This window comes from Durio zibethinus, chromosome 5 (assembly GCF_047325235.1).
Source record: "Durio zibethinus cultivar Kanyao isolate XHJ-2024 chromosome 5, ASM4732523v1, whole genome shotgun sequence".
In the NCBI taxonomy this organism is placed as follows: domain Eukaryota; kingdom Viridiplantae; phylum Streptophyta; class Magnoliopsida; order Malvales; family Malvaceae; genus Durio; species Durio zibethinus.
Genome location: NC_143166.1, coordinates 7,941,584 through 7,953,059, shown reverse-complemented (window position 1 = coordinate 7,953,059; position 11,476 = coordinate 7,941,584). Strand labels below are relative to the sequence as shown.

The window sequence follows — 11,476 nt, the reverse complement described above, 5'->3', positions numbered from 1 at the left end:
TGATGTTCTTTTTATTTGTTTTTTACTTTCAAAAGAAGGAAAACAAAATGTGTGTTTGAATGCAAAAGCAAAATATTTTTATAAGGATCATACACAAAATATGTAATTTTTTGTAAATAACAAAATGTATAGTTATACTTTTATATAGACTAATTATGTTATAACTAATGTTACATTTTAACTATTTTTTCATTTCAAATCAATTATGATACTATCACTTTTTACCTTTTGCTTTTGTTTTATTGCAATTATTCAAACACAAAAGGCAAATAGTTAAAAAAAAAGAAAAAAAAAAAACACCAATCAAATGGAACCCAAGATGTTGCAGCTAGGGAAAGTTTTTTTACATCAGCATGTAGTCTTAAAGCATTTTTTCAGAAAAAAAAAAAAAATGAAAGCAAATAAAGTGCAGCACCTGTTGCCACTTTAAATAACTGACTCAAGTACACGAAGCATTCTAGTCAGTCATGAACTATAGCAAATTTAAAGAGCAATTGTTGACCTAACTAGATAATTATAATTATAATAGTACAAGTACAAGACAAATTACAGTGAAATTCAATTACCTGCTGCTAAGGCTCGTTCGTGCTGTACATCGAACCATTGAAGTCCCATCATAACCCACTAGCATTGCCAAACTGAGCCCTCTCACACTTTTGAATGGTATCCCTTGATGTTCTATTTGAGAATCCTGAATTCTCTCTCATGCCACTGCCAGAGTCAGCCACTGGGTTCAAAACAAATCCACCCCAACCTTGACGCTGATATCTTTGGCTGACTGCTGGCTTATAAGATTCACCACCAGAATCATTATCAGTTGTGTTACGTACTGCATTTAGGGAAGGCATGCACCCAGAAGAAGATAACCTTGAAGTAGAAAACCGGCCTTCAGTTTTCCTCCAGAACTTGGGACTCAAAAATTCTGCACCAGGCAGCTTGCAACATGTGTTATCTGCAGAATCCATGTTTAGAATCCTACCACTTGAAACATCCAAATCATAAGATATTTCATTCAGAGCCATCTCCAGGCCATTTACACGTGTTTCTAGAGATATGAAACCATTTTGGGAGCTCCCAATGAAATTCTAGAATCAAATAAAGAACAACCATTGTAAATGTATCAGTACTTAGGTTAAAATAATTTAAGATTAGCAGAGTATGATACAAGGTTGAATTTATCATAAAGTACAAACAAAATAGTAGGGAAAAAAGAGCAAAAAGAAAAGCTAATACCAAATACATGCAAGGCATATTACATAGCAAAATATGTAAATTATTAAAAATGATCTATGGAAAGGGTTTATCTCCATCTTAAATAAACTCCAAATGGTACTCTAAAAGGGTAAAAGAAAAGAAGAAGCAGGTTCTGAGAAAGTTGAGTGTCCACATAAAGTAGATCCAAAATAACCTCCATGGAATGACTAAAGAATAGAAGTAAGCACAAGCAGGCTTCAAAAGAATTTCATAAAATACTAGGCGTTATCACAAATGCCATAAGCCAAGGATTTCACTGGAAAAACCAAAGTCAAAACACAGTTGAAGACTAGTAACTTCCAGAGAACAATACTAAGAAATTACATAAAGCATTACCTGGCAGATGCAGAACCGAAAAACCTATGTAAAGAAAGAGAAAGAGGATATTCAGCTTTGATAAACTACCTGGAGGAGGTTTAACAGATTGGATTGCTGGCCTTCAATCTGAGCAAGTTGTTCCCGGATCAAAGACAGATCCTCAATGGCTTTGGGGTTCTCATCAACTCCTAGAGCTGCATTTTTGTCATAAACATCTAAATTCTCCTCATCATGAAAAGGAACCACCTGAGACCCAGATCTCAAACCACCAAATTTCTGCACTTTTTCATCACTGACCTTGCCAAAGAATACACGTTCTGTTTCTGGCCTAAAATTTCCACTGTCCCCAGTTTCTCTTGCTTCCAGGTCTCCAAGGTTACTCTTTTTGACATGATCATCACCAGAGGCCCCAGAAAACAGATTCTTTGGCTCAGCGGTATCAATCTTCCAGTGAAAGGGTTTTGAGCGGTTCAGCCTACCAAAAATGGATGTGTTCCCATTCCTATTATCACTCTTCAGGGGAGTCTCTTTCTTGGCAGTGGGCATGGTGGAAGCATCAGGCGGAGGGGACCTGCTCGTGGGAACTACTTTCTTTGATTGGGGAGTTCTAAAACCAAGATCATTGACACTTTTTGCAACTGAAGAAAAGCATCCAACGCTTCCATTATCTGTTTCCACGTGCAAAGCACAGAATCATAAATGATAAAATCAAATACTTGCAGCGTTAGTTACCAAGCATAAATGTTTACAGCAGCAACACTTTAATTTTCAAAATTTAATCTGGAACCTGTAAATAAATTGAGTATTCACGTTGAAGAAGTATAACTTTTTTCTTTATATATATATATATATATATATATACACATACATATAAACTCCATATGGTATCAAATTTTCTGGGTCTGGACATTATTAATTTCCAAATATCAGACAATTAATTGAATCTTATTATACCTATCGAAGATGACTTGAGCTGAGAAGGAGCTGAGGCCTCCTCACAAACTCCAGGAAGTTCCTTCCACAAATCCAAACTACGATTCATAGTTTCTCGGACAATCTTTACCTGTACCAACAAAATTTATCAAAATGATAAGCATTCTTTTCTTTTTTCTATTTTCCTTCCCGGAAAAAACCCATTATTAAATAATTACTGAGTAAAAGATATACACATATGCACCTTATCAAATCTCTTATTTCCAAGAGCCGTCACACACTCCGCTTTATACTCCATTGCCAGCTGTTTCTCCGCCATAGCCACTTTCCCTAAAGCCTCCGCCGCCGCCTTTCTCGTTCCCCAATCTTCGCTACTCAAAGACCCCACCACGCAGGGCACTAACCAATCCAAAACTCCTTTACTTCCGGCACCACCAACACTAGCGACGCTTCCGATAACTCCAAACACCGCCGCTTTCGCCTTGAAACTTTCGTTTCTCACTAACTTCCCTAACTTTGGCAACATCTTCCTAAGTTGCTCCGTCTCAGGATCCGGCGCCGCCTCGATCGCCGCCGCCAAACACATAGCGGCTCCGATCTGCGAGTTCACATCTTGATCCACCATGAGCATTTCGATCAAAGGCTTCGACAAAACCGAAAACGGAGGTTTCGTGATGTGAGACGACATTGCAGTGGTTGCCTCTACACAGGCGGAACGGACGGCGGAGTCGGGGTCGCGGACGCGGCGGGCAATGGTAGAAACCATCTTCGAAAGGTGAGGAGACAGAGTGTTACCGTGCGAATGAGACATCAAAGTCAAAAGGCTTACGCATTGCCTCCGAACAGGAGACTTGGACGAAGAGTCCGTATTATGGAGGCAGTCAAGGAACGGAGTGATGGAATCGACGGTTACGCTCCGAGCGATGGAGTCGAGCTCAGCGGAAGCGAGGGCGAGAGTGTCGCGGTCGGCGAGTTTGTTAAGGCAAGTAATAACCCGCTGTTTGAAATCCTTTGGTTGCGGTTGCCGTTGCGGCTGAGGACTCGGCGGTGATCGATTCTTGAAAGACATTGTTGTTTTTATCTGTGAAGTTTGATATTTGAGTCTCGCGACGTCTTTGTAGATAGTATTTGGTGGGTTGAGTGGTTAAATTAGTGAGGAAGATAATTGGCTGTGAATTTTGGTGGTTTTAGGAAATGGCGCCAGGTGATGGGTGTCAGTTATAGTAATTATGAAAGGTTGCAGCAGCGCCCCTTTAAATATTGAGAGGAAGTGAAAGAGAGAGGACCAGACCAACCTTTTTTTTTTTTTTTATCCATTATAAAATTATTATTAATGCTAAATAATAAAAATTATAATTATCAAATTATAATTTATTTTATTTGTATAATTATTTTAATAGTTAATATTTCATAATTTTAAAATTTAAAATTTCTAACGTTTATAATTTTTTTTACCATTAAAGTATAACTTCTTCATAATAAAAAATAAATAATTATCATCAATATAATTTTTATATTTTTGCCAAATAAAACTACAGTTTGGATAAAAAATTTGCATATGTTACAATTTAAAATTCTAAATTTATAAATATTATTTTTAAAAATAAAAATTCAAATAAATTAAATTAAATTTTAAATTATTCTTAATTTTTACATTTACACTTTAACCCAACGAAAAAATACGGCAATTTCTTTTAAAAAAATATTTTTGTCCTTTCTATTTACTTAGAATTCTATGATTATCCGACAACGTTACCAATTATAAAAGAAAAATGATAGTAATAAGGGAAGATTGGTTGTAACAAATCAACAATAATTAGATACTAAATTTGAAGTCAAAGATCATGGGATGGGAGTAATGTAGACATTAGAGGGTACGATGGACCTGACTGCAAATGCCAGCTATGCGTACCTATGCAACGACGCATGGCATAGAGTTACCATCTAACTTTTCATTCCATGATTTTTTTTTAATACTTAATATTATTTTAATTTAAACTTTAATTATTAAATTTAAAATCTTAATATTTTATAAAAGATCAAATTTTTTTATTTTTTAAAATTAAAAATATATATACAAAAAAATTATAATTATAATTAATTATTACATTCATATGTAATATCGCATTGAATAATTAATCAATAAATTAAAATATAATTAAACATCTTAAATTTACATATAATAAAATTTAAACATATGATTTCAAAATTTTAAAATCTTTTTTTTATCATTAAATCAAAATCTCATTAATTTGTTCTCATCATTTTTAATTCAATTGTAAAAAGATTAGTATCGCAAATATTACTATTATTATTACTATTATTAATATCAATAATATTAATTTTATAGAGAATGGGAACCTTCCTCCATTCTATACTTTTTTTTAAAAAAATTTTATTTTTGATTAAATTTATTTTTTGTTTTAAAAATTTTTATTTTTTAATTAAATAAATTTTGTAAAAAAGAAATCAATGAAAATAGAGATAATTAAATAGTTCGTATTCAATTAATTTTAATTCACATTAATCCAATATAAATGTATTTTTTCAAAAAAGAAATTGATATCGCATCTAGTATTTTTTTTAAATAGGATTTTGTTGAAGATGAATTAAAGATTTTTCACTTCGCTTAAAGTGTTCACGTGACACATTTCTTCTTTTTTTTTTCATATCCTCATTTTTTTTTTTAACTTTTGCTTTTTTTTTTTTCCTTTTCTCTTTTTTTTTTTACTTTTTATTAGATAAATTTTATAATAAAAAAATCAATTGATATAGAGATGACAAAATAACATATTTCAATATATTTCAATTTATCTTGAATCAATTAACACTCTATCTTTTTAATTTAGGATAGTTGGATTAAGTTTTTTTAAAAATTGAGTTCGAGTCAGAGTAAGATTTTGAATGTTACGCTTCGATTTTGGTATATATAAAAAATATTTTATTATTTATTTAATTTTATATTTATATATATTATAATTTAATTAATTAATGTTCATCCTATTTGGCTTTTTTGTCATTTTTTTTATTTTTTAGATAAATTTTGTAAAGAAAAAATTAATAGATTTATAAATGAAAAAACAACCTATATCCGATGGGTTTTGATTCATCATAATCCAATCAATGTGATTTTTTTTAAATAAGAATTTGATTAAGTTTTACCTCTTTGAACAACTTGAGTCAAGTCAAGATTGGATTTGGAATGCTCTATCCCGACCCTCTTCATGGTATATAAAGAATATATTTTAGTATTTATTTAATTTATGTTTTATATTATATTGATAAAGATAATATCTAATACTTTAACTTAATAAAAACTACATTTATATGCAATTAAGTTTAATTTATATTAAAAAATAAATACATATTTGTATGTTATCATCCATTAAAACTTACATAAAAATTTTTCTTCTCTCATATTAAAAACATAATTAAAAAAAAATTTATCCCATGACAAAACATAGATCTAATTCTAATTATTATTAATATTATGAAAAAAAAATATTTAAATGGGTTGAATAGTGTGGTGTATTTATTTATATCTTATTTGTTATCATTTTTAATTTTGAAATTGGATTAATAACACAAAAAAAAAATAAAATATATATAATTATTAAAATTAAAACACATTTAAAAAAAAAACATAAAATACATTTTATGTCATCGCTTATCATTCAAGACATCTTCGTTCCTTTAGTCATTGAAAGAAGCCAGTTGTCTAATTTTAAAGGCTTTGATTAATTCTCACTGCAGTTAGTATTAATTCTTTGTGGACAAATTTAGCTACTTCTATGCATTACTTATGATGTAAACCTTGAATTTTATTTGAAACATTTTAACGTGATTGATCTATTTCGTTTTTGAATATAGACCAGAATCATTAATTTGAACCTATTACACAGTATATTTTAAAGGTTCATTACATAGTCTATTTTAAAAGCTTGATAGTGACCCATAAAATGATACATTTGTAAGCTCAATTAAGAACAAATCCTAAAATGGCCTAAAGAGAATTTGAACCTAAATTGGCCATTAAAGATGGCTTAAACAAAAAAATAAAACAAAGGACAAAGGCCATGAATTTGCCTAAAGGGAAAAATTGCCTAACTATTTCTTTAAAAATAAATAAATAAAGCCTTTGCACAGGCTTAGGTTGCATGAAAAGGAAAGTTTAAATTGAAACCAAAACAATAATAATAATAATAATAAGAAAAAAAAGAAGAGGTCACATGAAGGCTATAAGAGGTTTTAATGGCAAAACCAAAAAGTTACAGAGAAAAGAAAACGCTCGAGTCTGCCACTTTAGTCTTACATGAAAAAAAAAAAAAAACAAAGCTAAGCACCTTGGCACCAGCAGAGCTTGTAACGAAAGAAGCTAAAAGTTAAGGGTCTGATGAGAAGATAAGTGGAGGAAAAAAAAAACAAAAAAGAGGATGGTGTCTTGGTTTTTAATATATAAATGAGAGTCTACCAAAAGTTAGAGGAAAAAAGAAAAAAAAAAGACGATGAGGGAAAAAAAGGCAGATGCATAAAATAAAGAACTTTACAAGAAAAAAGTGGGTCGTTTAAGAAAAAATGTTTTTTTGAAAAACAAAGAACCAAAAACGAAAAGAAACTTTAGGACAACAAAAAATAAAGAAAAGAAGACAAAGCAAAAAAAAGGGAAAGGCGACAAAATTTGGTGGCTAAAAATTACAAGATAAAAGAAGTTATAGCTTTTGGAGAAGTGGATAGGAAAAAATACCATTCTATTCCATTTTAGTCTGCTTTCATGCATATGGACACTGTAATTTCCATGAATATTGCTTATGTTACCTTTCTACCATTTACAAGAGTTAGGTTTCTATGATTAGATGTTTGTGTTCTATGCTAAAAAGACAAAGGGATGAACCTTTCTTTAAAAATGGTTACCTTTATAAAACATTAGGCGAGGAAAAGCAAGAAAGCTTTCGAGGTTCAAAATTTGGTTCCTCAAGAAAGATGTTACTCTTTTGATGTCAGAGAGGCTTAAAACTCTTTCTTATGGTTTGGTATTTCAAGATGTATGATAAACAGAAGATTATTCTTTAGTGAAAGCCAAAAACAATTTAAATATAAAAAGAAGAAAAGAGTTTATAAAAGTCACAAAGGTTAAATTTTTCTTAAAAAAAAAAAAAAGAAAAGAATATAGTTTTGTTCTTTGCTGCTATCAAAACTTGGGGCAATTATACATGATTTTATGGTTTGTCGTTAATAGGAAAGTATTTTTTTTAGATAGAACAAAACTTTCTTTTCTTTTATGTTTGCTAACTTAGGTGTGTAATATGTGAGTAGAAATTTAAAAATTCACCTTTTCATGCTAGGTTCATATGCTCAACAACTGACCTACGTAAAAGAATTTAAAGCTTCATACTTTTTAAGTTTGCTACTTCTTTCCTTTGATATGTGATTTGCTATGAAGGTTTAAAGCCTTCTCTCTTAGCCTATTTGAGAAAATTGGTTTATAAAATAAAAAAATCCTAGACCTCTAACTATAAGGTTTTTTTTTAGAAATCGAAAGTCATACAAGCTATAAGAAACAATTGTCTTTCATGAGAAGGTTCGATTATCTTTTGTTGTTCAATAATGAATGAGATTTATGGTTTACCATTTATGCTTCTAACATTATTGTTTGCAAGGTAGTCCTTATTTACAAGAAAATAAGAATAAATAAATATGATAACCTTCTGGAAGTAAAAGAAATGAAAGCTCAAGGATTAAGAACTTTAAAGCTTGAGAAACCATGGCTAGAATCGGTGGTTCCTGGAGATTGCCATGTGGATTGGACCTTTTTCTTCTTCTTATTATTCCAACCATTAAACAAGTGATAGAGACAACATAGGTAGAAGAAAACAATTGTTCTATCATGATAGATGGATGTGATGGTTGTTTTCTCTTAATTGGGATATTTTTTCATCTAATCAATAAACTAATATCTTAAAACTTGAGGCCACATATTTATTTGTTAATAAACTTTATTTTGATACATGCTTCATACCATCTACGTCCATGTAGAATTTTTTTTAATTGCAATTTAAATTTCATGATTGCTTGTCTACTGATTGAGTTTTAGTACTTTATATATATATAACAGTAATAATATTAATAATAATAATGAACATATCTAAAGATAAGATCTTAAGAAACTCTAAATAGTGATTCTTTAAAATCTTTAGATGGGAATATTTTTTTTAAAAAAATATTACCAAAGTAATGGGATATTTAGAAAAATATTCAAAACAAAAGATTTTACATTCATCTATGTCACACCTTGAGACTAAGATGCAACACAACTATATTACCTTGAAATAAAAATAAAATTCCAAAATAATACAAAGCCTTCTTTATTAACTATTCTAAAATTTTTCAATAAAATAATCTACCAAGTGAACTCCATATCTTTAATCTAACAAATGATACATCTCTACATATCCAAATACAAACTATATAAAATATAAAACCATTAATAATATCCCATTGGCAAACACTGTCTCTGACAACTAAGTAATCTTTCTCATTTAATCTTCTAGCTTCTCATAAGACTAACCAAACTTATCATTTACTCATCTGTAAAGAAAATGTAAAAGAAAAATGAGCAAACCATAGCTTAGTAAGTATAGGCTCACACACCTTACTGGTTCAAGTATCATTTTCATACATATTATATAGATCATTCAAAACATTTCTCAAATCATAATGTCAAAACATTTCCAAAATCATCATTATGTCAAACATTTCGTAAATCATAAATCAATATCAAAACATGTCAATTCATAAATCATTGGAAAATATGCTGTCATTCAAATATTGTAATCAAATTGAATAATGGATCAATCATTAAAAGTCATCGTAAATCACCACCATCATCATAAATTATCATTATCATTCATTTATCGTTAGTTACGGTCACTGCTATAACTCGTGACATTGGCGGCATCGATAATTTCATCCTCATGATCATTACTAAGTATTATAACTCGCTAGCCAGAACCTTACGCTAACTACTATAACCTGTTAGTAGGGCTGTATGATCATGCATATGCTAACTACTATAACCGTTAGCTAGGGCCATAGAACTAGTTCTGGTGTCAATGATCCCATTTCCTATTGATGTAAAAATATAGCTATCATAAAATCGTTCTTTAAACATAAATCATTTTTTTCTCATTTCATTCATAAGCATGATCCATCATTTATTTAGAGAAATATAAAATAATCATATACTTGATCCTATTTTCATACATTGAAAATAATGAAATAAAACATTCATTCATTTAGAAACATACATATATACATAGATTCGAAAATAAGTAAAGTATATGAGATTCTAATTACCTCTTTTGGATTCTACCACTTAGTTTTTCACCCAAAATAATTAATGGCCTATTCAAAATAATTTCAACATAATAGAAATTACTCAACCTATTTTTGAAACTAATTATACCAAAAATAATTAAGTTAAACAAGAGTTAACTTGAGTGACTAATTTTGGTAGCTTGCACTGTTTTCACTAAAACACCATATCTCAGGATATCCAACTCGAAATCAAAATATTTTTAATATGTTAGAAACTAGACTCGATAAGCTTTCTAACAGTATATGGCCCATCTCATGATTCCTTGTAGATTAATTATAATAATTTTTACAATCCATATCATATGCTACTGCCAGACAGCCTGTATACCTTCTAATAAAAATTATGTTTTATTCATAGGAAACTTCAAATTCAATTTCATTTGTTTTGTTGGAAAGTAGACTCAATAAGCTTTCCAAACATATATGGTTTAATCTGTAAATCCTTGTATAAAAATTAAGACAAATTTCGTAATTCAACCCTGATGCTACTATTTTACAGTCTGCATATTCTTAAGTAAAAATTAGACAACTCTTCATAGACAACTCAGATTCAACTTTCGTCTATTTTATTATAAAGTAGATTCAACATGTTTTCCAACGGTGTATAATAATCATAGCAATAATTTATCCATTAATACAGATTCTATTTTAATTCACTATTGCAAATCATAGCATCTCATCCAAAAACAAAATTTCTTCTTCAATCTTTAAAAATTCAAATCTCTACTTTCAGCCTTTAAACTCCATTCAATAATTATCAATAAATCTTAAGAACATGAAATAAACAAAGCCTAATAATTTACCCAAATAGATCATTGAGATTAATGAAAGATTTCATAATTTTTATTGGTTCTGCTATCAAAACTTCAACTCCAAATAATAGCAACCAAAATGGTATATTTTTCTTAAATAACAAGAGGGCATATACTTATCTTTAGGGGATTAACTTGATTGTAACCTCTAATTTTGAATCTCTAACTTGATTTTTCATGCTCTTTAACCCTAAGGAAGATGTGAAAGAAGAGCTCCAATTTTCTTTCGGTTTCACAATAGCTAGGTTTTCTTTTATTTAATACCTCAACCCTTTTTCTTTTACTAATTAATTTCTTAATAAACTAATGGGCTTTGGTATTAGTCTAGCCTAATTATTATTTGGCTTGGGGTATTACAATTTATTTTCCTATATATATATAACTTAGTATTGATAAAAGGAAAGATTAAAAGCTTTTTTTTTAAAATTAATATAATGATACATGAATATTATGATTAAATATTTGTATCTTTCAAATTTTAATTTTAAATAATAATAATAATAATAATAATAATAATAATAATGATGATGATGATGATGATGATGATAATGATTAATATAACAATACAAACTAAAAATTAGGATTTAAATAAAATTAAATAAGAAAAAAAAAGATAAATGAAATCTTTGAGGATATGATTCTAAGGAAATTCGTGTAAAGATTCCTTCTTCTTAGAATACCACTAAAGTATTGGGGTATCTAGAAAATTTTTTAATAAAAAGGTTTTCTTTACTTTATTTTTTAAAAAAAAATTTAATAATAATGGAGAAATTATTAGGTGGTTA

At 29.3% G+C, this 11,476-nt stretch overlaps 1 pseudogene across 1 annotated transcript; it reads right to left on the bottom strand.

Moving 5' to 3' along the window:
- Positions 1-562: 562 nt before the first annotated feature.
- LOC111282411 (TORTIFOLIA1-like protein 4) lies at positions 563-3,711 on the bottom strand (annotated as a pseudogene). Its single transcript, XR_016342149.1, has 4 exons — positions 2,750-3,711; positions 2,527-2,635; positions 1,660-2,240; positions 563-1,085 (listed from the first exon to the last, which is right to left on the bottom strand). The product of XR_016342149.1 is annotated as a TORTIFOLIA1-like protein 4 (transcript).
- Positions 3,712-11,476: the final 7,765 nt, after the last annotated feature.